Genomic DNA, 25,446 nt, shown 5'->3' on the forward strand with positions numbered 1-25,446 from the left:
GTCCCAGCATGCCCTGCTGTTTTTCTTTCTTTTATTCCTTCTCTCCCTCCTTCCTTATCTCTCCCTTCTTCCTCCCTTCCTTCTTACTTTTTTTCCCTTCCTAATCCTCCGTTTACTTATTTCTTTATAATGATATTATTCAGTTCAGTTCAGTCGCTCAGTCGTGTCTGACTCTTTGCGACCCCATGAATCACAGCACGCCAGGCCTCCCTGTCCATCACCAACTCCTGGAGTTCAAACTCACGTCCATCGAGTCAGTGATGCCCCAGCCATCTCATCCTCTGTCGTCCCCTTCTCCTCCTGCCCCCAATCCCTCCCAGCATCAGAGTCTTTTCCAATGAGTCAACTCTTTGCATGAGGTGGTCAAAGTACTGGAGTTTCAGCTTTAGCATCATTCCTTCCAAAGAAATCCCAGGGCTGATCTCCTTCAGAATGGACTGGTTGGATCTCCTTGCAGTCCAAGGGACTCTCAAGAGTCTTCTCCAACACCACAGTTCAAAAGCATCAATTCTTCGGCGCTCAGCCTTCTTCACAGTCCAACTCTCACATCCATACATGACCACTGGAAAAACCATAGCCTTGACTAGACGGACCTTAGTCGGCAAAGTAATGTCTCTGCTTTTGAATATGCTATCTAGGTTGGTCATAACTTTTCTTCCAAGGGGTAAGCGTCTTTTAATTTCATGGCTGCAATCACCATCTGCAGTGATTTTGGAGTCCCCAAAAATAAAGTCTGACACTGTTTCCACTGTTTCCCCATCTATTTCCCATGAAGTGATGGGACCGGATGCCATGATCTTCGTTTTCTAAATGTTGAGCTTTAAACCAACTTTTCCACTCTCCTCTTTCACTTTCATCAAGAGGCTTTTTAGCTCCTCTTCACTTTCTGCCATAAGGGTGGTGTCATCTGCGTATCTGAGGTTATTGATATTTCTCCCGGAAATCTTGATTCCAGCTTGTGTTTCTTCCAGTCCAGCGTTTCTCATGATGTACTCTGCATAGAAGTTAAATAAGCAGGGTGACAATATACAGCCTTGATGTACTCCTTGACTGGTACTCCTTGTACTGCTTGACTGGTTCCTATTTGGAACCAGTCTGTTGTTCCATACCCAGTTCTAACTGTTGCTTCCTGACCTGCATACAGATTTCTCAAGAGGCAGGTCAGGTGGTCTGGTATTCCCATCTCTTTCAGAATTTTCCACAGTTTATTGTGATCCACACAGTCAAAGGCCTTGGCATAGTCAGTAAAGCAGAAATAGTTGTTTTTCTGGAACTCTCTTGCTTTTTCCATGATCCAGCAGATGTTGGCAATTTGATCTCTGGTTCCTCTGCCTTTTCTAAAACCAGCTTGAACATCAGGAAGTTAACAGTTCACATATTGCTGAAGCCTGGCTTGGAGAATTTTGAGCATTACTTTACTAGCGTGTGAGATGAGTACAATTATGCGGTAGCTCAACTGGAATTCCATCACCTCCACTAGCTTTGTTCGTAGTGATGCTTTCTAAGGCCCATTTGACTTCACATTCCAGGATGTCTAGCTCTAGCTGAGTGATCACACCATCGTGATTATCCAGGTCATGAAGATCTTTTTTGTACATATCTTGTGTGTATTCTTGCCACCTCTTCTTAATATCTTCTGCTTCTGTTAGGTCCATATCATTTCTGTCCTTTATCGAGCCCATCTTTGCATGAAATGTTCCCTTGGTATCTCTAATTTTCTTAAAGAGATCTCTAGTCTTTCCCATTTTCTTCTTTTCCTCTATTTCTTTGCATTGATCCCTGAAGAAGGCTTTCTTATCTCTTCTTGCTATTCTTTGGAATTCTGCATTCAGATGCTTATATCAGAAAACTAGTCAGTCTAATCACACTAGGACCACAGCCTTGTCTAACTTAATGAAACTAAGCCATGCCTGGGGGGCAACCCAAGATGGGCAGGTCATGGTGGAGAGGTCTGACAGAAGGTGGTCCACTGGAGAAGGGAATGGCAAACCACTTCAGTATCCTTGCCTTGAGAACCCCATGAACAGTATGAACAGGCAAAATGCTTGTATCAGTAGATCTCTTTTTTTATTGATAAGTAGTTTTCCATTGTATTACATACACAGTTCATTCATCCACTCACCTGTTGACAGATATTTGGCTTATTTCTAGCTTTTGGCAATTATGAACAAACTTGCTATGAATATTCATGTGTAGGTTTTTGTGGATCACAATAAACTGTGGAAAATTCTTCAAGAGATGGGAATACCAGACCACCTGACCTGCCTCTTGAGAAATCTGTATGCAGGTCAGGAAGCAACAGTTAGAACTGGACATGGAACAACAGACTGGTTCCAAATAGGAAAAGGTATACGTCAAGGCTGTATATTGTCACCCTGCTTATTTAACTTCTATGCAGAGTACCTCATGAGAAACGCTGGACTGGAAGAAACACAAGCTGGAATCAAGATTTCTGGGAGAAATATCAATAACCTCAGATACGCAGATGACACCACCCTTATGGCAGAAAGTGAAGAGGAGCTAAAAAGCCTCTTGATGAGAGTGAAAGAGGAGAGTGAAAAAGTTGGTTTAAAGCTCAACATTCCGAAAACAAAGATCATGGCATCTGGTCCCATCACTTCATGGGAAATAGATGGGGAAACAGTGGAAACAGTGTCAGACTTTATTTTTGGGGGCTCCAAAATCACTGCAGATGGTGATTGCAGCCATGAAATTAAAAGACGCTTACCCCTTGGAAGAAAAGTTATGACCAACCTAGATAGCATATTCAAAAGCAGAGACATTACTTTGCTGACTAAGGTCCGTCTAGTCAAGGCTATGGTTTTTCCAGTGGTCATGTATGGATGTGAGAGTTGGACTGTGAAGAAAGCTGAGCGCTGAAGAATTGATGCTTTTGAACTGTGGTGTTGGAGAAGACTCTTGAGGGTCCCTTGGACGGCAAGGAGATCCAACCAGTCCATTCCGAAGGAGATCAGCCCTGGGATTTCTTTGGAAGGAATGATGCTAAAGCTGAAACTCCAGTACTTTGACCACCTCGTGAGAAGAGTTAACTCATTGGAAAAGACTCTGATGCTGGGAGGGATTGGGGGCAGGAAGAGAAGGGGACGACCAAGGATGAGATGGCTGGATGGCATCACTGACTTGATGGACGTGAGTCTGAGTGAACTCCAGGAGTTGGTGATGGACAGGGAGGCCTGGCATGCTGCGATTCATGGGATTGCAAAGAGTCGGACACAACTGAGCGACTGAACTGAACTGAGGTTTTTCTGTAGAGATATATATTCATTTCTCTTGGGTAAATACCCAGGGGTGGAATTACTGAGTCATATAGTAACTATATGTTTCACCTTTAAGAATCTGCCAAGTGGTTTTCCAAAGTAGGTGTACTATTTCTATGTATGTTAGGTCCAGTGGCCTCATATCCTCACCAGCACATGGTATTGTGAGGTTTTCGTTTTGGGGTTTTTGAGCTATTATTCTAACAGGTATATAATAGTGTCTTGTGGTATCTCATTGTGGTTTTAATTTCCACTTCCCTAATGACAAGTAGTGCTGAATATCTTTTTGAGTGCTTATTTGCCAGAAGTATCTCCTTTGCTGAAGATAAATTGAGATCTTTTGGTTATTTTTCATGGGTTGTTTATCAGCTTCTTATTCAGCTGAGAATGCATTGTGTATCCTGCAGCCAGCCCTTTACCGGATTTGTCTTTCAAACATTTTCTCTAAGTCTTCGGCTTCTCTTAGAAGTGTCTCTCTTAGTGGCTGTGCAGGCTCCTCTAGCCTTTCCTGGTTATTCCTCCCCTTACTGTGCAGATGAGCTTTTAAATACATCTGAAAATGTTTTAGTTTTTAAAAATAATGTCAAAAGCCTGTAACCTGTGCTAGCACATAATGAAAATATGTTAAAAAGATATTTCTATCCAGTTTGTATTACTTTATGTAATAGCAGATTTTTCTTCCCAATTTGTTTTTCCAATGCCCGACATTAAGTTGAATCTGCCAAAAGAAGGAAATGAGGCATAAAAATTGGAAAGGAGAAAATAACATTATAATTATTTACAGATGATATTATTATGTGAAGTACGAAGAGAATCAACTAAAAACTACTTTAATTATATTTTTTATTTGAGACAATTATAGGTTCATATGCAGTCAAAGCAAATAATACAGAGAGATCCTTTATATGCTTTGACCGTGTGTGCTCAGTTATGTCTGACTCTTTACAGTCCTTTGAACTGAAGCCTGCCAGGCTCTTCTGTCCATGGAATTCTCTCGGCAAGAATACTTGAATGGGTTGCCATTTCCTTCTTCAGGGGATCTTCCTGGCCCAGGGATCGAACCCATGTCTCCTGTGTCTGCTGTATTGGCAGGCTGATTCTTTACCATTGGGCCTCCTGGGAAGCCCTGTGCTTTTCCCAGTTTCCCTCAATAGTAACACCTTGCAAAACTGTAGTATAATATCACAGTAGGATACTGACAATGTACTGTCAAGAGAAAAACATTTCTGTCAGTACAGAGATCTCTCTTGTTAACCTTTTGTAGACACACCCATCTTTTCCTATCACGAACCCGCTTTTTTAACCCATGGCAACCAATAATCTGTTCTGTTTCTGTAAGTTTTGTCATTTCCAAAATTGTATATGAGTGGAATTACACAATATTTAACCATTTGGGTTGCCTTTTTTCACTCAGCATAATTTAGTGGAGATTTGTCCAAGTTATTGCATGTTTCAATAATTATTTCTTTTTTATTGCTGGGTAGCTCTCTATAATGTGGACATACTGCTGTTTGTTTAACCTTTCATCCTTTAAAAGATACTGGGATTACATTCAGTTCAGTTCAGTCGCTCAGTCGTGTCCGACTCTTTGCGACCCCATGAATCGCAGCACGCCAGGCCTCCCTGTCCATCACCAACTCCTGGAGTTCACTCAGACTCACGTCCATCGAGTCAGTGATGCCATCCAGCCATCTCATCCTCTGTCGTCCCCTTCTCCTCCTGCCCCCAATCCCTCCCAGCATCAGAGTCTTTTCCAATGAGTCAACTCTTCGCATGAGGTGGCCAAAGTACTGGAGTTTCAGCTTTAGCATCATTCCTTCCAAAGAAATCCCAGGGCTGATCTCCTTCAGAATGGACTGGTTGGATCTCCTTGCAGTCCAAGGGACTCTCAAGAGTCTTCTCCAACACCACAGTTCAAAAGCATCAATTCTTCAAAGCTCAGCCTTCTTCACAGTCCAACTCTCACATCCATACATGACCACAGGAAAAACCATAGCCTTGACTAGACGGACCTTAGTCGGCAAAGTAATGTCTCTGCTTTTGAATATGCTGTCTAGGTTGGTCATAACTTTTCTTCCAAGGGGTAAGCGTCTTTTAATTTCATGGCTGCAATCACCATCTGCAGTGATTTTGGAGCCCCAAAATATATATGTAAAATAGATAGCCAAGGGAAAAAAAAAATACTGGAGTTGTTTCCATCTGTGGGGGTTATTATGAATTCATTTCAGTTCAGTTCAGTCACTCAGTCGTGTCCAACTCTTTGCGACCCCATGAATCGGAGCATGCCAGGCCTCCCTGTCCATCACCAACTCCTGGAGTTTACCCATACTCATGTCCATCGAGGCGGTGATGCCATCCAGCCATCTCATCCTCTGTTGTCCCCTTCTCCTCCTGCCCCCCGTCCCTCCCAGCATCAGGGTCTTTTCCAGTGAGTCAACTCATCACATCAGGTGGCCAAAGTATTGGAGTTTCAGCTTCAACATCAGTCCTTCCAATGAACACCCAGGACTGATCTCCTTTAGGATGGACTGGTTGGATCTCCTTGCAGTCCAAGGGACTCTCAAGAGTCTTCTCCAACACCACAGTTCAAAAGCATCAATTCTTCAGGGCTCAGATTTCTTTATAGTCCAATTCTCACATCCATACATGACCACTGGAAAAACCATAGCCTTGAAGTAGACGGACCTTTGTTGGCAAAGTAATGTCTCCGCTTTTTAATATGCTATCTAGTTGGTCATAGCTTTCCTTATTAGAGAAATGCAAATCAAAACTACAATGAGGTATCACCTCACGCCATTCAGAATGGCCACCATCAAAAAATCTGTGATCAATCAGTGCTGGAGAGGATGTGGAGAAAAGGGAATCCTCCTATACTGTTGGTGGGAATGTAAACTGATACAGCCATTATGGAGAACAGTATGGAGATTTCTTAAAAAAAAAAAAAAAAAGTAGAAATAAATCTACCATATGACCTAGTAACCCCACTACTGGGCCTATACCCTGAGAAAAGCATAAATTGAAAAAGACGTACCCCAGTGTTCACAGCAGCACTGTTTACAATGGCCAGGACAGGGAAGCAACCTAGATGTCCAGTGACAGACGAATGGATAAAGATGTGGTATATTTATGCAATGGAATATGAACCATAAAAAAGAACAAATCTGAGTCAGTTCTAGTGAGGTGGACAGAGTGAAGTAAGTCAGAAAGAGAAAAATATATTAACACACATACATGGAATCTAGAAAAATTGTATTGACTAACCTATTTGCAGGGAAGGAATGGAGATGCAGGTGTAGAGAATGGGCTCACGGACACAGTGGGGGAGGAAGAGAAGGGGATGAAAGGAGAAAGTAGTATCCGCATATACGCGCCATCAGGTGTAAGGCGGACAGCTGGTGAGAAGTTGCTGTGTAGCAGACAGAGCCGAGCCTGGCACTCTGGGATGACCTGCAGGAATGGGCTGGGGAGGGGAGGGAGGAAGGGGAGAGATGTATAATTATGGCTGATTCACGTTGCTGTATGACAGAGATCAACGCAACACTGTAGAAGTTAAAAAAACAAATATACATAAACAGGCTACTGGCTGAAAATGTTATAGTAAATTTAACATACTAATATGGTATTAAATAACCATTAATATGGAAATTATAAGAAAGGAATCTTTAATTTTTAAAAAATCTTTCTGTACAAGTAAACTCCATATAATTTTGAATTTTAAGAATCTATGTTCTAAGAAAAAAAGTATAAAGCGTTCCTTCAAACTGACAAGAATAAACCAACTACCCAGTAGAGAAATGGGCAAAGAATACAATAATTCAAAGAAAATAAAATTGCTCAACCTCACTTATAATAAAAGAACCACAAAGGGATGCCAATTTGTGGGCATCTGATGGTCAAAGGTTAAAAATAATAATAACATAGCATGTTGAAGAAGAAATGGGAAGCAGGAACTTTTATAAATTGCTCGTGGGAGTTTAAGTTGTGCAAACTTTCATGGAGAACAATTTAGCCACGTTACCTTTGGCCTAGGAATTTTGCATCTGAGAATTTATCCTAAAAATAATCTTACAAACAAGAGAAATCATATTTATCCAAAGATAATGTACCACAGCAATTTTCCACATTCAGTGATTACAAACATTCTAAGTGTCTATCAGTAGAGGATTATTATATATATTTTTTCATACAGTAGAATACTATACAGCTGCTACATACAGCTGTAATAAGGCAGTTTCATATGAACCAATATTGAAAGATACCTAAGATATTAACTGAAAAAGACAAGTTTGAAGAAAATATGTATAGTATGCTATGATTTTTACAGTGTATCTATGTATACGTAGAAAGTCTGTGGGAGGATATACAAAACACTGTTAGAAGTCGCTGGCAGGGGAGAGGTTCTCAGTAGGTCTGGGAACCTGCAGACAGTCTCGGGAAGGAAGTTTCCTTATATACGCTCTACTTTTACTGTGAGCCCTTGTAACTTTGGGGTTTTATATCATGTGAAAAGATTACCTATTCAGAGTACAAAGTAGCTTTTTAAATGTTTAAGAAAGAACCTCAAGCAAGAGACAGAGAAAGTCCTTGTTCTCTGAGCTCAGACTAAATATCTCAGGGAATTGTTCGGTCGCTCAGTTGTGTCTGATTCTTTGCAACCCCACGGACTGCAGCACACCAAGCTTCCCTCTCCCTCACTATCTCTTGGAGTTTGTTCAAACTCATGTTCATTGAGTTGATGAGGCCATCCAACTGTCTCATCCTCTGTAGCCCCCTTCACCTCCCGCCTTCAATCTTTCCCAGTGTCAGGGTCTTTTCCAATGAGTCAGTTCTCTTTGCATCAGGTGGCCAAAGTATTGGAGCTTCAGCTTCAGCATCAGTCCTTCCAGTGAACATTCAGGACTGATCTCCTTTAGGATGGACTCCTTTGATCTCCTTGCTGTCCAAGGGACTCTCAAGAGTCTTCTCCAACACCACAGTTCAGAAGCATCGGCGCTCTGCCTTCTTTGGGACACGGGAACCAGGATCCAGGAGGAGCCTGACTTTGTACTTCTCCAGAAATAGGCACTTATAGTATCATAAATTCCAAGGTAAAAAGTGCTAGAGACATACTGTTCTTCTGTGGCAGAGGGAAGAACAGTCTGGGAATAAACATTTGCTGAGAAGAGACCTGTGAGTCCTCTCCAGGCAGACATTAGGATTACGAATGCCAAGAGAGAGCAGTTTGGAGCTGGTGAGCAGCCCCAGGCACTCCCCCCCGTCTGACATGCTTTGCCTTCTTGTCCCTAGAAAGCCATGTTCCACTGCCCACCGCACTCCCTCCAGCCCGGGCCTCATTCAGGGAACCCAGCAGGTGTCTGGCCTTCTGGAATCTGGAGGCAGTGCCCAAGATGCCCAGCAGCCTGACCAGGGACCCCACCCACCTGTGACTCCAAGCCACTTTTTTTGCAGTCTGCAGGGTGTCAGGTATCTTTTTGATCCCTGATCGTCTCCAGAGCATCAGGTATCGAGGACCATCCTATTCCTGGGTCAGCTGGAGAGTCTATATCCTGAGTTCAAAGCCTCATTTCTCATTTAACCCTCACGTCCTGTGAGTGATGGTAAAGGCATTGGGGTAATTGTAATCTCAGTCATCTTTAAGGGTTCTTTGTTTATCTCTCTTGATATCTGTCCATCTTCAAATCACAGTTCCCACTGGATCCTCACAACAACTACATAGGACAAATCTGGTCCTCAATTTTCAAGTGACAGAAAGATATATATACAAAGATTTGTTTTCCAAGGACTTTTCTCGTGGTAGCTCCCGTTAACCTCATGTAGGCAATGAAAATTTTATTAATGCAGATATAAAAGATGGGAATATTAAAGAAGCAACTGTTAAATAGTGAACTTTGGAATAAGAATGTGTGCACTTGAATCCTGACTCAAAGGATTCTTTACACTTATTTCTTGCAGTGCAAAGTGGGGATAATAATGTCTGTATCCTTGGCTACCATATAGCATTGTTGTTAGGATTAAATAACTATGGTTCTAAAGTTTCAAGAATTAGCATTCTAAGATTTCTCATTTCTCAACCTGTCCTATCGTTTAAAGTTTACCTTTATTCTGAAAATGGTTTACAACCAGGAGAGAGTACTATCATGGACCTGATGTATCCATCACTCTCTTCAACAACGATTAGTACAAGGCCAGCCTTGGCTCAGCAACGATGCCACCCACTCCTCCCCCTTTTGCTTTATTGACCAGATTTTAAAATGATGAACTATGTTCCTAGCATCCCTAGAAGGTGACTCATGGGTTATCTGGGGTTTTAAAGAGTCTTACTGGGGATTTGTAAGATTTAAACGCATTTGTTACGTTTCAACCTATTGTAGCCATGATTTTGTTTTAATTCTCAACTTAACCAGGGACATCCTAGGCTGGGTAGCTTCTGAATCTTTTCGGTGTAACTCTAGAAATGTTTGCTTTTCTGATGCGACAAGATGCTCTAGACTCAACTTACACATTCGCTGTATCAGACCTCCCTCCAAGAAAGCCTGGTTCCTTTGGGGGATGGTACATAGAGTTCATGATCTGATTCTGGGCATACTCATTCCTTTTAGGACGATCCTCGTTTCTAGGCCTGGCTAGGAAGTGTGTGTGTGTGTGTGTGTGTGTGTGTGTATGGATGTAGGTAAAACACGGAGCTCATCCTGATACTCCCAGTTCACACTCAGGACTACAAGATTTAAACTTGATCTCATCAAGCTCACATTTATTTCTTCTTTCAACAAGAAACTCTTATTTTTCAGTAATATGAATATTATTACTCATTTGGCTTATCCCACAATATACATACAAAAGTCTCAGAATGACAACACTTAAAACACCATATCTTCATCAATAATATGATTACGGAAAACAATTTAGGGTATTGGGTGGGGGGATGAGGGATGGGGCAGTTCTTTTTATTAAGGTGTATCCCTCTAATGATATACAGCCAAGCTGCCATATTTGAGTTTCTCTATGTGTAGCTATACCAACCAACTGGACACATAGACTCATTTGCTACACTTTCATGTTAGGAATGTCTTTTAAAAATATTGTGCCTTATTATTATGTCAAATACTGACATGTTTCAAAGCAAATCTGCAAAACAAGATGTATTCAGTGTCCCTGTTCCCTCCACATTATTCTTCCCTTTCCCTATAGATCCTTTAAATTTTATTTTATGCTTTATCTTTTTCTTGTCTTTTCAGAATATATATATATATATATATGCATTTGTTTTCCCTTTCTTAAATGATAGCATATTAAACACACTTTTTCCTACCATGGTTTTTTTCACTTAACAGTAATCCTCGAGGTCACAACATGGGCATCATACAGGATGTATTTTGTAAAGATTCCTAGAACTGAGACTGCTGGGCCAAAAAGGAAATGCACACTTATTTTGATAGAGATTGCCACATTCCGCTCCACACAGGCGGATGCTACCATTACCTACTGACACATGTTAGTGTTAACGCAAATGACTGAGGTATGTTATCTGTACTGAGAAGGGCTAAATGATTGCCCCAAAGGATCAGACATTTGAAATGTCAGCTAATGGTCTGGTGATCTGCTGCACTGTCCTGTAGCTTCTCCCCATTTTACAGATGAGGAAAATGAGTTACCCGTTGCTCAGTCGTGTCCTACTCTCTGCGACCCCACCCTAAATAATAAAAAAAGCTAGGACCTAAAACCCATGTCTCCTACCACCAAAATCAGGTCTCCTTTTAATGTACAATTTATTTATGATGAACTCAGTTTGATTATCTGTAGATGGGGAAGAAAAACATAATACTTAAATAAGAAAATTAATGAAATAATTATTGGGTAAATTCTACCTTGGGTGTAGGAGAAATTCTTTTGAGATATGGTTTCCCTCGTTTAGGTGACTAAGGATTCTGCAGTTTGATTATGGTGTCAGGCCACAATAATGATCTTATGGAGAGAGAGAGAGACGACCTTCCTTCCCCAGAGTCCAGCACGCTTAGGCACCTTGCAGAATCTCTCCCATTTCTTGCAGAGTGCTTTGAATTTCTGTGAACAAAGATGCTCTTATGCTATGTGAAACTGTGCAAACGGGTGTAGACAAAGATGTAATTTCCCAGTGAATGAACAAGCTACAAAGCACAAAGCCTTTTCTCTTTCTTTCCTCGAGTGACCCTGGGGTTCTTCTTTGTGTTTGCTTTGTGACAGGTTGATTGACTTCTGTGCAGTTTGGGACGCTGGAGTTTTCCTTGCCTCTGCAGCCGGGAAGGGAGCCCCCTCTGGCGTTCCAGGAAGGAGGCTGAATGAGGCAGAGGCGGTGAGTGCCTGGCTCCCTGGCTCTGGGGCGGGGTTGGGGGAATTTCTTGCCTCCTGCCCCTTCTCTTTGATGAGAGAAGTTTCTGGCTCTGGAATCTTCCGAGGGACAGCTCCATCCTCCTCCCCATAGTGGGCCACAGAGCCAGACTGCAAGGCTGTCCTTGGCCAGGAGGCTGACTTTCGGGAAGCACTTGTTCCTCTTTCTCCAGCAGATATAGTGAGCCGGCGTTAGCCCTGCATATTGTCCCGGCTGTTCACCTCATTTGAAAAACTGGGGAACAGCTGTGTTTGTGGCCCGCACCCCCCTTAGCCTGGCCTCTGCAACTGGGGAGCCTCCTGAATGACAGCACCAGCATATGGTGGCCCTTGTGAGAACCCCTTCTCTGGGTAGGCGGGGCCCCTGGTGGATGGACAGCTGTCCAGGGCATGGTTCGTGGCTGAAGCTGACATCCCTGAAGCCACACCCTGTGTCCAGGGTCTGCATTGTTCCATTCTGGGATAAAATTTGCTGCTGCTCCCGGCAGCTCCTGTTTCAGTCTCCAGGCAGGAATGTCAGAGGAGGACATGCAAGAATTAAGGGCTACAGTTTTAATCAAGGAGTAATTGGCACTGAACCACAAACAAGCAGCCTGGAGGCTTCTGGGCTGAGGGAGTCTGTCCTGGAAGCCTGAACAGAGAAGCGTTTCCCCATTCTTGAGTGTGGGTATCTCTGCCTCATTGCTCCAGTTCCCTTTTCAGACGTCTTCCTTCCCCCCAGAAAGAGTTGGGGATTTGGGCTGGGAGGCTGCAGGCAGGGAGGGAGCTGAAAGTTAGGAACGGGACATGCTGATAACATGGATTTGGGCTCTGGACAAAATCCAGCTCTCCTTTCAAGCCACTCTAGCTGTCTACATGGGGGTAACAAGGAATATCTTGTGGTCAAGACGAAACATAAAGGAGCCCTACACTGTGCCTGGCATATAGTAGGCTGAGTAGGTATTCTGGAGAAGGCAATGGCACCCCACTCCAGGACTCTTGCCTGGAAAATCCCATGGACGGAGGAGCCTGGTAGGCTGCAGTCCATGGGGTCGCTAAGAGTCGGACACGACTGAGCGACTTCACTTTCACTTTTCACTTTCATGCATTGGAGAAGGAAATGGCAACCCACTCCAGTGTTCTTGCCTGGAGAATCCCAGGGGCGGGGGAGCCTGGTGGGCTGCCTTCTATGGGGTCGCACAGAGTTGGACACGACTGAAGCGGCTTAGCAGCAGCAGCAGGTGTTCAGTATATGAAAGTTATTCTGTGTCATAGCAGCAGTGGCTCGGATATACCTGTTTTGTGAAGTTAGTCTCTGTGGGGGTTCTTCTAGATCTGCAGCTTGCCCTAGAACAGTGTCAGGTTTCAGGGACCACCTGGGAAATCCATCTGACCACAGGACTTTTGCACCTGATCGTTGTTACTAAAGACTGAACTTAAACATACTGGCAGTAGCATGGGGACACCAGGGTTTTTTGCTTTGTATTTGGAGGACTCTGGTTGCAAAAATAATGCGTAGGTTATTATAACGGGCACATAAGTATCTGTGGCACAGCATAGGAACAGACCCCAGGTGTGTGCAGAATCAGGGGCTGGTCCAGCTTTGGGTCGCTGTGCCCCCTCTCTTGGTACTTGCACCCTCCCTACTTTCCATCTCTGTGCGCGCTCCTCGCTGGGCACACACATTCAGGGTTGCCCAGCCAGATCCCTCCCTGAGGAACCCGCTTCTCTGATGATAGCAGGGTCCTTGTCCAGTCCCTCTGACTGGCAGCTGGAGTCCCACCCTGCCGCAGCCTGCCTGATGCAGGGCAAACCTGCTCTGGTTCACACGTCTGGACCCTTCCAGTCTCATCTGCAAGCCTGATATTGGTTCAGAGCTTTTATTTTTATAGTGCATTTGTTTAGATTAGTTGTGTCATTTGACTTTCATGAAAGTTCTGGGATGAGGGCAAGGCTGGTGTCAGCATTCCCATTTGATTGATGGATAAACTGAGGCTCAAGAAGTTATTTCTCTAACATCCACAAAACGAATTCCTAACAGAGCTCATATGAGGACTCAGATGTCCTGGGTTGTGAGCCACTTTTCTTGCTGGGACACCACACCGCCTCCTCCAGTCTGAGGCATCATGAAAGGTCAAAGGATCAGAGGACTTTCAGATTGACTGGGAAGCTTAAAAAAAGAAGAAAGCAAGAGTACACACTGTGGCTGCTGAGGGCCCAGGAAGTTCTGAGAGGAGGAGGACTGAGCAGGCTCTTTAGAGGATGGTAACAGTCAGCCTTGCCTGAATCAGCCGTGGAGGGCTCCCCGGCCACCCGCGCTCGGCGTGTTCCCTGTAATCCTCCGCACGGCAACTCTGTGAAACGGCGCACATGGTTACCACGTTTTACGGGTGTCACGACGAGAGGTGAAGGAGTGTGCTCAGCGCTCAGGGCTGAGAAAGCGCCCGCGCCCGGATGGAAACCCAAGCCATCCTGCAGCGCTGGGACCACGTAACTGGCCATTTGACTTCGGGGCTGCGGAGCGTTCGCAGGGTGGGCTGGGCTGCACAGATGATTCTGAGCAGGACTCTAGCCAGGTTCTAGGTAGAAATCTGATTTTGTGTCTCCGCTTGGGAGGCCTCAGATGAGGAAGTCATCTGTCTGCCTGCCCTCCTCCTCTCTGCTTTCCTCTTGTTCCGGGCCATAGCCATCTGGGGCCGCCCCGGGTCTGCTCCCGCACACGCCCCCTCCGCCCTCCCCCTCCGCCAGGCCAGCGTGAGCACCTGCCCGCTCAGACTAACTTCTCCCTCCCTCGGTGCCTCAGCTCCCGGGCCTGCCGGGCGCTCGGAGCAGACACCTGCCCTCTGACGCAGGCAGAGGAACCACCAGCCTCCCCAGTCTCAGATGGCGTCATTTGGTTAATTGCATTCACACCCCTCAGCCTCCCTGCCAGGTGCTGGGCCTTCTCCCTCCAAAAACACTGCAGCGGGCCTCCCTGGCCAGGCTGGGAGATGATCGGGGGCGGGCCGTGGGGCTTCACTGGGAACTCTCCCCCCCAGGACCAACTCCGGGCCCCTGAGACAGCACCCATGCTTACCACCCTCTCCTGGGTGCTGAGGTGTGCAGGGCTGGGTGTGGAGCCACCGGTGACCGCAGGGAGAGCTGGCCCCCTCAGTGGCGTGTGCCGTCTGCCTCATCTCTGTGGACGCGATGCACTCACTTCTACACCACCCCCCAGCCTTTCTGCCGCCCTGCTGAACCCACCTGTATAGCAGAGGTGGGGCTGCGTGTCACTCCGTGAGTTTCTGATTCTAACGGGAGGACTAGAGACTACAGCAAAGAGAGGCCCTGCCACACACAGGTGTGTGCACTCACCGGGGGCGTTAAGGCGGCTTTCCCCTCCACCGCTGGAGCCGGTGGTGTCTTTGGCGTAAGCATCGTAGCCAGCACTCAGCCGCAGACCCCTAGACAAACAGCGCACCTCATAACACAGGGAACGGCTGTCCCCTGTCTGTCCCACACCCCCTCCTCCACGCTCCTGTGTTTTCACATCTCCAGCCTGCAGAAGCCTGCCAGGACGGAAGTTGGACCCAGACCAGTGTCTGAGTTGGATGTAAATGCAGAAGGCTGGAGGGAGGGGAGGGAACAGATGCCGCTCCCTCCTGCTGTCTTGGTCCTTTCCTCCCTGCGCCTCCCTGTCATGTCAGACAGGAGCCTTAAAAATGCAGCCAGGGACGTGCTATCCTTGGAATATCGGCAGCTAGGCCAGTATTGACAGCAGGATGGAAGCCTCAGAAGAACGGACCCGGCTCCTTTCAGGTCGACTCCCGCCTGGCATGGTTGATGTCATGGGGCGTGGGGCCACTGGTGGAAGAGGCTGGGGGAGCAGGGGCGGAATGGGGGTGGGGGAGTGGTCTCCAGGAGCTCCTAGCGCTTTGGTTCACAGCGCAGGGTTGAGGCAGGAGAGAGGGAAGCAAAGGGCTGCTTTGGCTGCTCTGGAATCTCACAGGAGCTGCCCTTCTGTCTGGTCCACAGTAGACAGCACTTATGCAGATGACCGAACGACCAGAGGGTAATGATTCCTTGGCCCCAGAGCTGCTGCTGCTGCTGCTAAGTGGCTTCAGTCGTGTCCGACTCTGTGCGACCCCATAGACGGCAGCCCACCAGGCTCCTCCGTCTCCGGGATTCTCCAGGCAAGAACACTGGAGTGGGTCGCTATTGCCTTCTCCAGGCCCCAGAGCTAGGTTATGGTTACTAGCACAGGCACTGTGTATTTTGTAGGTCTATAAGACACAGCTAGGGTCGAAAGTCCAGCTTGTCCAAAGCCATGTAGCAAAGCATTGTACCATCTGTCACATGTGGGGAAGAAGAAATAACCAACAGCTTTTGAAAGTCAAGTTTGGGCCAGGCCTTGCCTTAGATGCTATCGTGGTGGTGGTTTAGTTGCTAAGTCGTGTCTGACTCTTGCCACCCCAGGCTCCTCTGTCCATGGGATTTCCCAGGCAAGAATACTGGGGTGGGTTGCCATTTCCTTCTCCAGGGGATCTTCCCAACCCAGGGGTTGAACGTGGGTCTCCTGCATTACAGGCCAGTTCTTTACCAACTGAGCTACAAGGGAAGCCCATTAGATGCTATACAAATGCATTAGCCCATTAATTCACTTAAAATGAATTAAATCAACTCATTTAATTAATAATCACAATAATATTATAATAAACGTGTATTATCCCATTCAAAGACAAGCAAGCTAAGGCTCTGACAGAGAGAGAGGGTAAACAAATTGCTGAATCGTGAGGTGAGAGGGAACCTCGGGTATGTGGCTCCCAAGCCTGCACCCCCTTCCTGAGCCAGACGGATCACAGCACATCCCTTCCTCCTGAGGCTGTGGCTCGGAATCCCTGTCTGGCGTGTTTCCCCCGGGCTGCATGTTCCCAGTTGGTCCTGTTCTGCTTTCATCTGGTGCTCATTTCTATGAAGAGTATAGGAAAGAAGAAGACACCGCCCTCGGCCCCAAAAAGCTCACAGTCAGTGAAGGGGCTGGAGGTCCATCCTCCTTTCCCCACCCCAAGCTTCTTCAAACAGCCTTCCTGCTCCCCTGCCCCCATCCTTTTCTTTCCTGCTTGAGCTCCTCCTGTGGTTTTCAAATGGCTTTAGAACCCTGGTCTGTTGAAACTGGGCCTGGAATCCCACAAAGAGAGGGTGGAGTAAGCAGCTTAACATGAGTGACATGGTGAACAGATGGGTCCAGATGGTAGCTCCTCAGATGGACAGGGGCCTGGCTGCAAGCAGACAGCCCGCTCAGGGAGCCTGGGAATGCAGTGGCCGGTCCACCGGAGTGCGGAAGCGAGGGTCTGGAAGCAAGCCGGCTGGGGCACAGCCGCCAGCCTTCAGGGGAGCTGCCGAGATGGAGACTGAGGCCTCCGGCCGCGCTTCTTGCAGCTCTCCGTCTGCACAGCGCTGTGCAGCTTACTGCGGAGGCAGGGGGTACGCAGACTCGGACTTGTTCTGGGTGGCATCCAAGGAGTTAGCCCAAAGTCTTTTTTAAAAAATCAATATTCAATATACTGATCCCCAAACCTAGTTTTTTCTTGAACCTTTCAACTGATACATTTTACAATTCTTTTTATAAATCTCATAAATTTTAATAATCATCTGTTTGAGTCCATTAATAAACTTGAGTTCCTTTGAACATTTGAAGCTACGTTTATAAATTTAATCGTTTATTTTCCTTATTGAAGTATCAGTTTTCTAACAAAGTCTTCCAAGTTCTTACGTAATTAATCCTTTTTTCTCATTGATGTTTTAAACAATAGTTTCATCGAGATAGAATTCACATACCATACAATTCACCATTATAAAATACACAACTTGCATATCAACTATACTTCAATAAAAGATAAGTTTAAAAATATTATGCACTGATTTTTAATATAGTCACAGAGTTGGGCACTAATCACCACAGTTAACTTTAGAACATTTTCATCACCTTCTCCATTCACCAAAAAGCCCCGTACCCATTAGCAGCCCCTCCTCTTTCCCCCTGACCACGGTCTTTCTCTCAGGGAATGAGGGTTAGTCACTCAGTTATGTCCAACTCTTTGCGATCCCGTGGCCTGTAGCCCACTAGGTCCTCTGTCCATGGAGTTCTCCAGACAAGAATACTGGTTTGGTAGCCATTCTCTTCCCCAGGGCATCTTCCTGACCCAGGGGTCGAACCCGGGTCTCCTGCATCGCAGGCAGATTTTTTACTATCTGAGCCACCAGAGAAGCTCAGTCTTCCTCTACCCTAGACAATCATCAATCTGTTCCCTGCTTCTGTGGATTTGCCTATTTCAGACATTTCAGATTAATGGAATGGTACAATACGTGGTCGTTTGTGTCTGGCTTCTTTTACTTAGCGTGGTGTTTTCAAGGCTCATCCGCATTGTAGCACGTCTCTCTGTATCATTCCTCTTTGGTGGCTAAATAATATTCCATTATATGTACAGATATACTGCATTTTATTTATCCATCCTCAGCTGATAGACGTTCAGGCTGTTTCCACTGTTTGTCTGTGATCAGCTATGCTGCTGAACACATTTATGCACAAGTTCTCATGTGGACATATATTTTTAGTTCTTTGGTGTATACCCAGAAGTGGTTTGCTGGGGCATACAGTAATTCTCTGTTTCATGTTTTGAGGAACCCTAGGTCTTTTCATACTAAATCCAAGCCCCCTTTCAGGCCTTCTGTCTCCAGTCTCTATCTTTCCTCTGAACCCAGGTCCATCCTCACCCTCCCTAGACCTTGGGCTGCACCCTTGCACACACAGGATCGAGTCTGTAGGCTATGATTACTCTTCTCTCTGGCCTCTACTAACAGGCCGTCAGCCAGCAGGGGGCCAGCTCTGCTATCCTGCTGTTTTCTCCCCCACGTTGGCGGGGTGGGGAGCTTCACAAGCCCTCCCTCCTCTCCCTCCAGCTGTGAAAAAGATGTGTGTCTAATTGCTGTGAAACTCTCTCCCTGAGGGTGGAAAACAGGGAGATGGACGCGAAGCTGGCTCCTGAGTTATGGAGAGGTGGGGGCTCTCCTTGTCCTCCCTGGAGGCGGCAGAACTCCCCCCCACTGAGGGAAGGCTGTTGCCTGTGTCTCTAGCTGGTGTCTCCAAGCTGGAGGCTGTCTGCATACCCTACTTGTTAACTTCTGTTTCCTCTACAGTCTATTTTACCTGCTAGTCTTTGTAAGGAGCCTGGTCAGACAGAGCTCAGTTAACACTGAGCAGTGGCAGTGAGCGGAGCCAGAATAACGGAAATTCACAGATATCCACAAACCGTATCGAAGGCAGCCCCTGTGCAGAGTCTGACCAGCTAACAGGCAGCGGCACTGGCTACATTTGAGAGCCTTTTCCATTCCACAGGTGCTTCCTAGTCCTGCCTCTTGGAGGATGAGCGAGTAAGCAATAATAATAATGTGGAGAAAATGCGCAGCCCCAGAGAACGTCAGAAAGCTGGCTCGGTTGGATTGCAGCACCGGTGCAGCCCCTCCCAGTGTGTCCAGCAACTACTGGCTTGTGCAGTGGGATGTCCAGGGTTGGACTGGCCACTTATACTTCGGGCTGCCTCTCTATACCAGGCGAAGATATATTTCAGGTTCCAGTTGGCGTGGGGTTAAAGAGACAGGATAAGGCAGCCACCCCACTTCCTCTATATTATATGTAGAGGGGTATTCACTGAAGCATTGTGGTGATGGGGAAAAATAAATAAAAATAACCCAAGATCCATTGTAAGCGAAGGTTAAAAGACTTTTGGTAGACCCACGCAAATCAGCTACGCAAAATCACGCAGCTGGTCTCCCTGTCCAAGCTCTGTTGACTTAGTGTCCCAGCCAGCTCTGCCCCTGCAATGAGGGGCCTGCACCTCCTGCCCAGAAGGGGGACACGTGCCGGGTGGGCGCAGCCTTCACGAGCGGCCTGGTGGCTTGTGAGCACCAAGGTGCCTGCCCGTGCTCTGGGCCCCTGGCAGCCTGGAGGGAGCCTGAGAAGCTCACCTGATACTTACGGTGGGTACCCCAAGGGAGAGGCCTCTTCCCTCTTTCTCCTTTCCTGCCCCCTCCTTCCCTTGTTCCCAACCTAATAAATAGCCAAGTGGTTAGGTTTCAACCAATAGATTAGTTCTGGGTGTTGGGCAGGAAACAGTTGTTTTCAACCAAATCCTTAATCCTAAATCCAGGTGTCCCCCTCCGCCCCCTCCCCTGGTGGGAATCGGGGCCACCTGATGTTGTTGCTCCCCATCCCCCACTCCTGCTGAGACCCCGTGACCTCGGGCAGGGCGAGGAGGGGCCAGACCTGCCGGTGCCCCTGCCGCCAACCTCTCAATGGTTAAACACAGCCCCTGTCTCCCCCCAGATCGCTCCCTCTGACAATGCCAGGGAGCCAGGCAGGCAGCACCACCACCGAGCAGATGGAGACCACCCTCCTCCATCCCTGAGAAGGGAGGAGGGGGAAGGGGGCTTGAATCCACATACAAGGTGTCCTTAGTTGTTGGAAAATCCTAGAAGACAACTGGTCGGACCCCACGCAGGGAGGAACCGGGTCTCTTCTCCTGGGCAGGGGAGAGGCAGATGAAGAGGCAGGCTGGTGAGTGCTTTCTTAGGCTGTCAAGTCCTGGGGCCCCAGGAGGGCTCGTGTAGTTGCAGCCCCGAAAGGGAGAGGGGGAGGGTCGCACGGGCAGCGAAACTTTGTGAAGATGCTGAGACTGTGGCCGGCTTGTGGGGGTGAAGGGGAGATGTGAGGCGTCTAGCTTCACTGGGGAAACTTGGAAGGAAGGCATGGAGCTCCTCCTGCGCCTTCCCATCCGTCTCGTCTTCCCCTCTGTCTTCCTCCTCCCTGCTTGGTGCTCTCTTTGGGAGAGGCTGGGGATCACCAGCATGGGGCACTTGAGTTTCCTAGGAAACCCGTCCGGCCTTCAGATGCCTGTGAGTGGAGGGAGCACGCGGGCTGGGGTCACCATCTGCTGCCTGGTTCCTCCCTTGGCATAAGAGATGGAAGGGAGCTGTGCACCTGCGGAAGGAGGGGAGCAGGGAGGAGGGTCGTCCCCGGCGCCTGGGGCACCCCTCTGCAGAAGGTGACCTCAGAATCAGAGCGGCTGAGCTGAAACCCTCAGGATGAGGGTGCAGGGAGGCTGGGAACAGAATAGATGGCCATTCAGGGGTTAGTGCCTGGAGCCCCCGAATCCCAAGTTCTGAGAGTCTGTCTGCAGGATGGAGGAAATGGGGAGGCCCTGACTGAGATCAGACAGACGCCCTGAGAGAGAGTAGGGGTGGATTTCAGGGAAAAGGGGGACGAGTGTGTCTGCTGAGCAGGGACAAGGTCTGTCTACTTCATAGGATGCTTCATAGATGTTTTAGGTTATTGCTGTTATTTTTATTACTCAAGTGTATGCTGTAACAAGTTTTATTATATATGATTTAATCAAGAATTTCTAATACACTAATTCTTGATGGATGCATATCTCTCAATTAAGAGGAAGTGTCTGATAAGATGGCTGTTCACTCACTCCACGAATATTTATTGTACTGGTTTGCTACTGAGGGAGACAAAACACAGACTCAGGAACTTCAGAGTCTGATGCAGGAGATGGTTGTAGGAACAGCTAGTCTCACTGGCAGGAGGATATGTATAACCCCTGGAACAGAGCATGCTGGGGGTTCAGGGGAAATCGCAGCCCACTTTCAGTGGGAAGGTAGGGTCTGCGCTGCAGAGGGGTTGCCACTGAGGGCCTTGGTGAGGAGGGGCATTTGCCCTGTAGAGAGGTAAGGGGGTTAGCACTTTCAGCCTTCACAGGGGTGGCTGAAGGTCCAGAAAATTCCTGGCTGGTCTGGGGGGCGGGGGGTGCAAGGCCTGGGCTGGCCCTGCAGGAGAAGAGGCCACATGGGGTGGGAGCCAGGTCACAGGGCTTGAGCGGTGCACAGACAGTGTAGGTCAGCTCCTCGGCTATTTTTTCTGCCAAAACAAACATAATAGAGGACACATACCAGCTCTTTCTCTGTTCTTGAAGAAAGAAAATGAAAAGTGAGTGAAAATGTGATTATTACAGGTTTTGTATATTATATATCTATATGACCTGAGCCACTTGGATTTATATTTATGTGTGTATCATTTGCAACTGTTCCTCGTTGATACTGGGAACAAATGACGAGAAATTCCTTACATCCTAGTCCTGAGTTCCCCTAAGAGGGCCTGCCTGCCTGTCTGCAGGGAGCCCAGGGCCTGGCTTGGGATACTCCTGAGTTCTTTTGAGACCCCACGCACACGGTCCTTCCCCACTCCTTGTTTTGATGGGCTTCTATTTGCTTTTTTGTTTCAGCTCCTCTCTCTGATTTCTGAACAGGTTGCTTCCAGGCAGCCACAGTAATAACCCTGCTGCGTGTTTGTTTTTTTAATCTGATGCAGGGTGACCGAGTTTTGCGTTGGCTCGGTCGGGCTTTTATTGTCTTTCCCCCCCACACACAATATCCTGTGGCAGTGATGTGTGAGCGTATTCCTTACTTGGCTCCTGTGGTACTATTCTAGTCATTTCATTAATTTATTCTGAGAGCTAGCTGCTGGCACGTGGCCCTGTAGCACTAATCTGTCACTGTGCGTATCTGCAGGCAGTAATTCAGAAACACAGCGTCAGGCTACCTGCAGAGGTGTTTTGTTCACAGCCCTGGGCATTTCGAACCAGACGTATTTGGTTCCAAGCTCATGATCTCCCTAGCCCCAGTCACTTCCAGACGTTTCCCCTTCCTTAATTCTTGATGCCAGTCATGAGCGTCATCCCATCCAGTCTCCCAGCCTAGGAACCTTGATGCCGTCCTCCTTCTCACCATCCACTACCAGGCTGCCATCAGCTTCTACCTCTGTTGATTCTAACCCAGAGAACCTGCTCTAGTCTCTGGGAGGCCTCAGAGGCCATCGAGCCATTCATCTGCCACAAACACAGTCTGTTTCACACCTGCCCAGGGGGAGGCAACTATAGAATCTGGAAGCTAGGACAAAGCAAGTGGAGCGATGGGGAGAGGAGAAATGGTTGAGGAGCCTCACCCCTGGGCGTCCCCAGAGCTAGACGAAGCGGTAGGGCAGGGAGTGGGCTGCGGCCAAGCCCCACGCCACCCATCAGACGGGCGGAGCGACGGCAGGTAGATCATAGACCCTCTCCCGGGTTCAGACTCACAGGATAAAGGTCTGTGTAGTGGCGTCACGTGAGCAGTGAGACCGCTTCCGTTCGTGCTGGGCTTCACTTTCCTACGCACTGTTCGTGGGGTCCTCGCAACCACCGTCTGCAGCAGACAAAGTGGGAGTATTTATTTCCATTTATGAGATTTTGAAAAAGGTTTGTAAAACACGTAGTTTACAGAAGAGAAATGGCAGGTCTGAAACGTTTACTTGGATCTTCCTTTCCCTAAATATTTCCTGCCAGGGACCCTGCCAGACACTGGAGACGCAAAAATGAGCAGGGCATGGTCTGAGCCTCAAGAATTCCGCAAAGATGGGAGAAAGCTTAAGGCAGTGGTGAGCAACCTGCAGCCCCCGGGCCAATCCCGGTCCGCTGCCTGTTTTGAGAATAAAGTTTTATTAGTGTATAGACACACCCATCCGCTCACTCCTTAATGGTAAAGTTCAGCGCTTGCGACAGTAACTGTCTTCAGTTCAGTTCAGTTGCTCAGTCGTGTCCGACTCTTTGCGACCCCATGAATCGCAGCACGCCAGGCCTCCCTGTCCATCACCAACTCCCGGAGTTCACTCAGACTCACGTCCATCGAGTCCGTGATGCCATCCAGCCATCTCATCCTCTGTCATCCCCTTCTCCTCCTGCCCCCAATCCCTCCCAGCATCAGAGTCTTTTCCAATGAGTCAACTCTTCGCATGAGGTGGCCAAAGTACTGAAGTTTCAGCTTTAGCATCATTCCTTCCAAAGAAATCCCAGGGTTGATCTCCTTCAGAATGGACTGGTTGGATCTCCTTGCAGTCCAAGGGACTCTTGAGAGTCTTCTCCAACACCACAGTTCAAAAGCATCAATTCTTTGGCACTCAGCCTTCTTCACAGTCCAACTCTCACATCCGTACATGACCACACGAAAAACCATAGCCTTGACTAGACGGACCTTAGTCGGCAAAGTAATGTCTCTGCTTTTGAATATGCTATCTAGGTTGGTCATAACTTTTCTTCCAAGGAGTAAGCGTCTTTTAATTTCATGGCTGCAATCACCATCTGCAGTGATTTTGGAGCCCCCCAAAATAAAGTCTAATACTGTTTCCCCATCTGTTTCCCATGAAGTGATGGGACCGGATTCCATGATCTTCGTTTTCTGAATGTTGAGCTTTAAGCCAACTTTCTCGCTCTCCTCTTTCACTTTCATCAAGAGGCTTTTTAGCTCCTCTTCACTTTTTGCCGTAAGGGTGGTGTCATCTGCATATCTGAGGTTATTGATATTTCTCCCGGCAATCTTGATTCCAGCTTGTGCTTCTTCCAGCCCAGCGTTTCTCATGATGTACTCTGCATGGAAGTTAAATAAGCAGGGTGACAATATACAGCCTTGAGGTACTCCTTTTCTGATTTGGAACCAGTCTGTTGTTCCATGTCCAGTTCTAACTGTTACTTCCTGACCTGCATACGGGTTTCTCAAGAGGCAGGTCAGGTGGTCTGGTATTCCCATCTCTTTCAGAATTTTCCACAGTTTATTGTGATCCACACAGCCAAAGGCTTTGGCATAGTCAATAAAGCAGAAATAGATGTTTTTCTGGAACTCTCTTGCTTTTTCTGTGATCCAGCGGATGTTGGCAATTTGATCTCTGGTTCCTCTGCCTTTTCTAAAACCAGCTTGAACATCTGGAAGTTCATGGTTCACATATTGCTGAAGCCTGGCTTGGAGAATTTTGAGCATTACTTTACTAGCATGTGAGATGAGTGCAGTTGTGTGGTAGTTTGAACATTCTTTGGCATTGCCTTTCTTTGGGATTGGAATGAAAACTGACCTTTTCCAGTCCTGTGGCCACTGCTGAGTTTTCCAAAGTTGCTGGCATATTGAGTGCAGCACTTTCATAGCATCATCTTTCAGGATTTGAAATAGCTCAACTGGAATTCCATCACCTCCACTAGCTTTGTTCATAGTGATGCTTTCTAAGGCCCACTTGACTTCACATTCCAGGATGTCTGGCTCTAGATGAGTGATCACACCATTGTGATTATCTTGGTCATGAAGATCTTTTTCGTACAGTTCTTCTGTGTATTCTTGCCACCTCTTCTTAATATCTTCTGCTTCTGTTAGGTCCATACCATTTCTGTCCTTTATCAAGCCCATCTTTGCATGCAATGTTCCCTTGGTGTCTCTGATTTTCTTGAAGAGATCTCTAGTCTTTCCCATTCTGTTGTTTTCCTCTATTTCTTTGCATTGATCACTGATGAAGGCTTTCTTATCTCTTCTTGCTATTCTTTGGAACTCTGCATTCAGATGCTTATATCTTTCCTTTTCTCCTTTGCTTTTCACTTCTCTTCTTTTCACAGCTATTTGTAAGGCCTCCCCAGACAGCCATTTTGCTTTTTTGCATTTCTTTTCCATGGGGATGGTCTTGATCCCTGTCTCCTGTACAGTGTCACGAACCTCTATCCAGAGTTCATCAGGCACTCTATCTATCAGATCTAGTCCCTTAAATCTATTTCTCACTTCCACTGTATAATCATAAAGGATTTGATTTAGGTCATACCTAAATGGTCTAGTGGTTTTCCCTACTTTCTTCAATTTAAGTCTGAATTTGGCAATAAGGAGTTCATGATTTAAGCCACAGTCAGCTCCTGGTCTTGTTTTTGCTGACTATATAGAGCTTTTC

General features: G+C 47.0%; 1 protein-coding gene across 1 annotated transcript in view; it reads left to right on the forward strand.

Annotated features, from left to right (window-relative positions):
• The window catches only part of NFASC (neurofascin), a 197,161-nt gene that overhangs the window by 85,782 nt on the left and 85,933 nt on the right, over positions 1-25,446 (forward strand). The window contains exon 2 of the mRNA XM_068985706.1: positions 11,499-11,607. The gene's annotated coding sequence lies outside the window, so the exon portion shown is untranslated. The remainder of the gene's footprint in view (positions 1-11,498; positions 11,608-25,446) is intronic.

This window comes from Capricornis sumatraensis, chromosome 14, assembly GCF_032405125.1.
Source record: "Capricornis sumatraensis isolate serow.1 chromosome 14, serow.2, whole genome shotgun sequence".
Classification (NCBI taxonomy): Eukaryota; Metazoa; Chordata; class Mammalia; order Artiodactyla; family Bovidae; genus Capricornis; species Capricornis sumatraensis.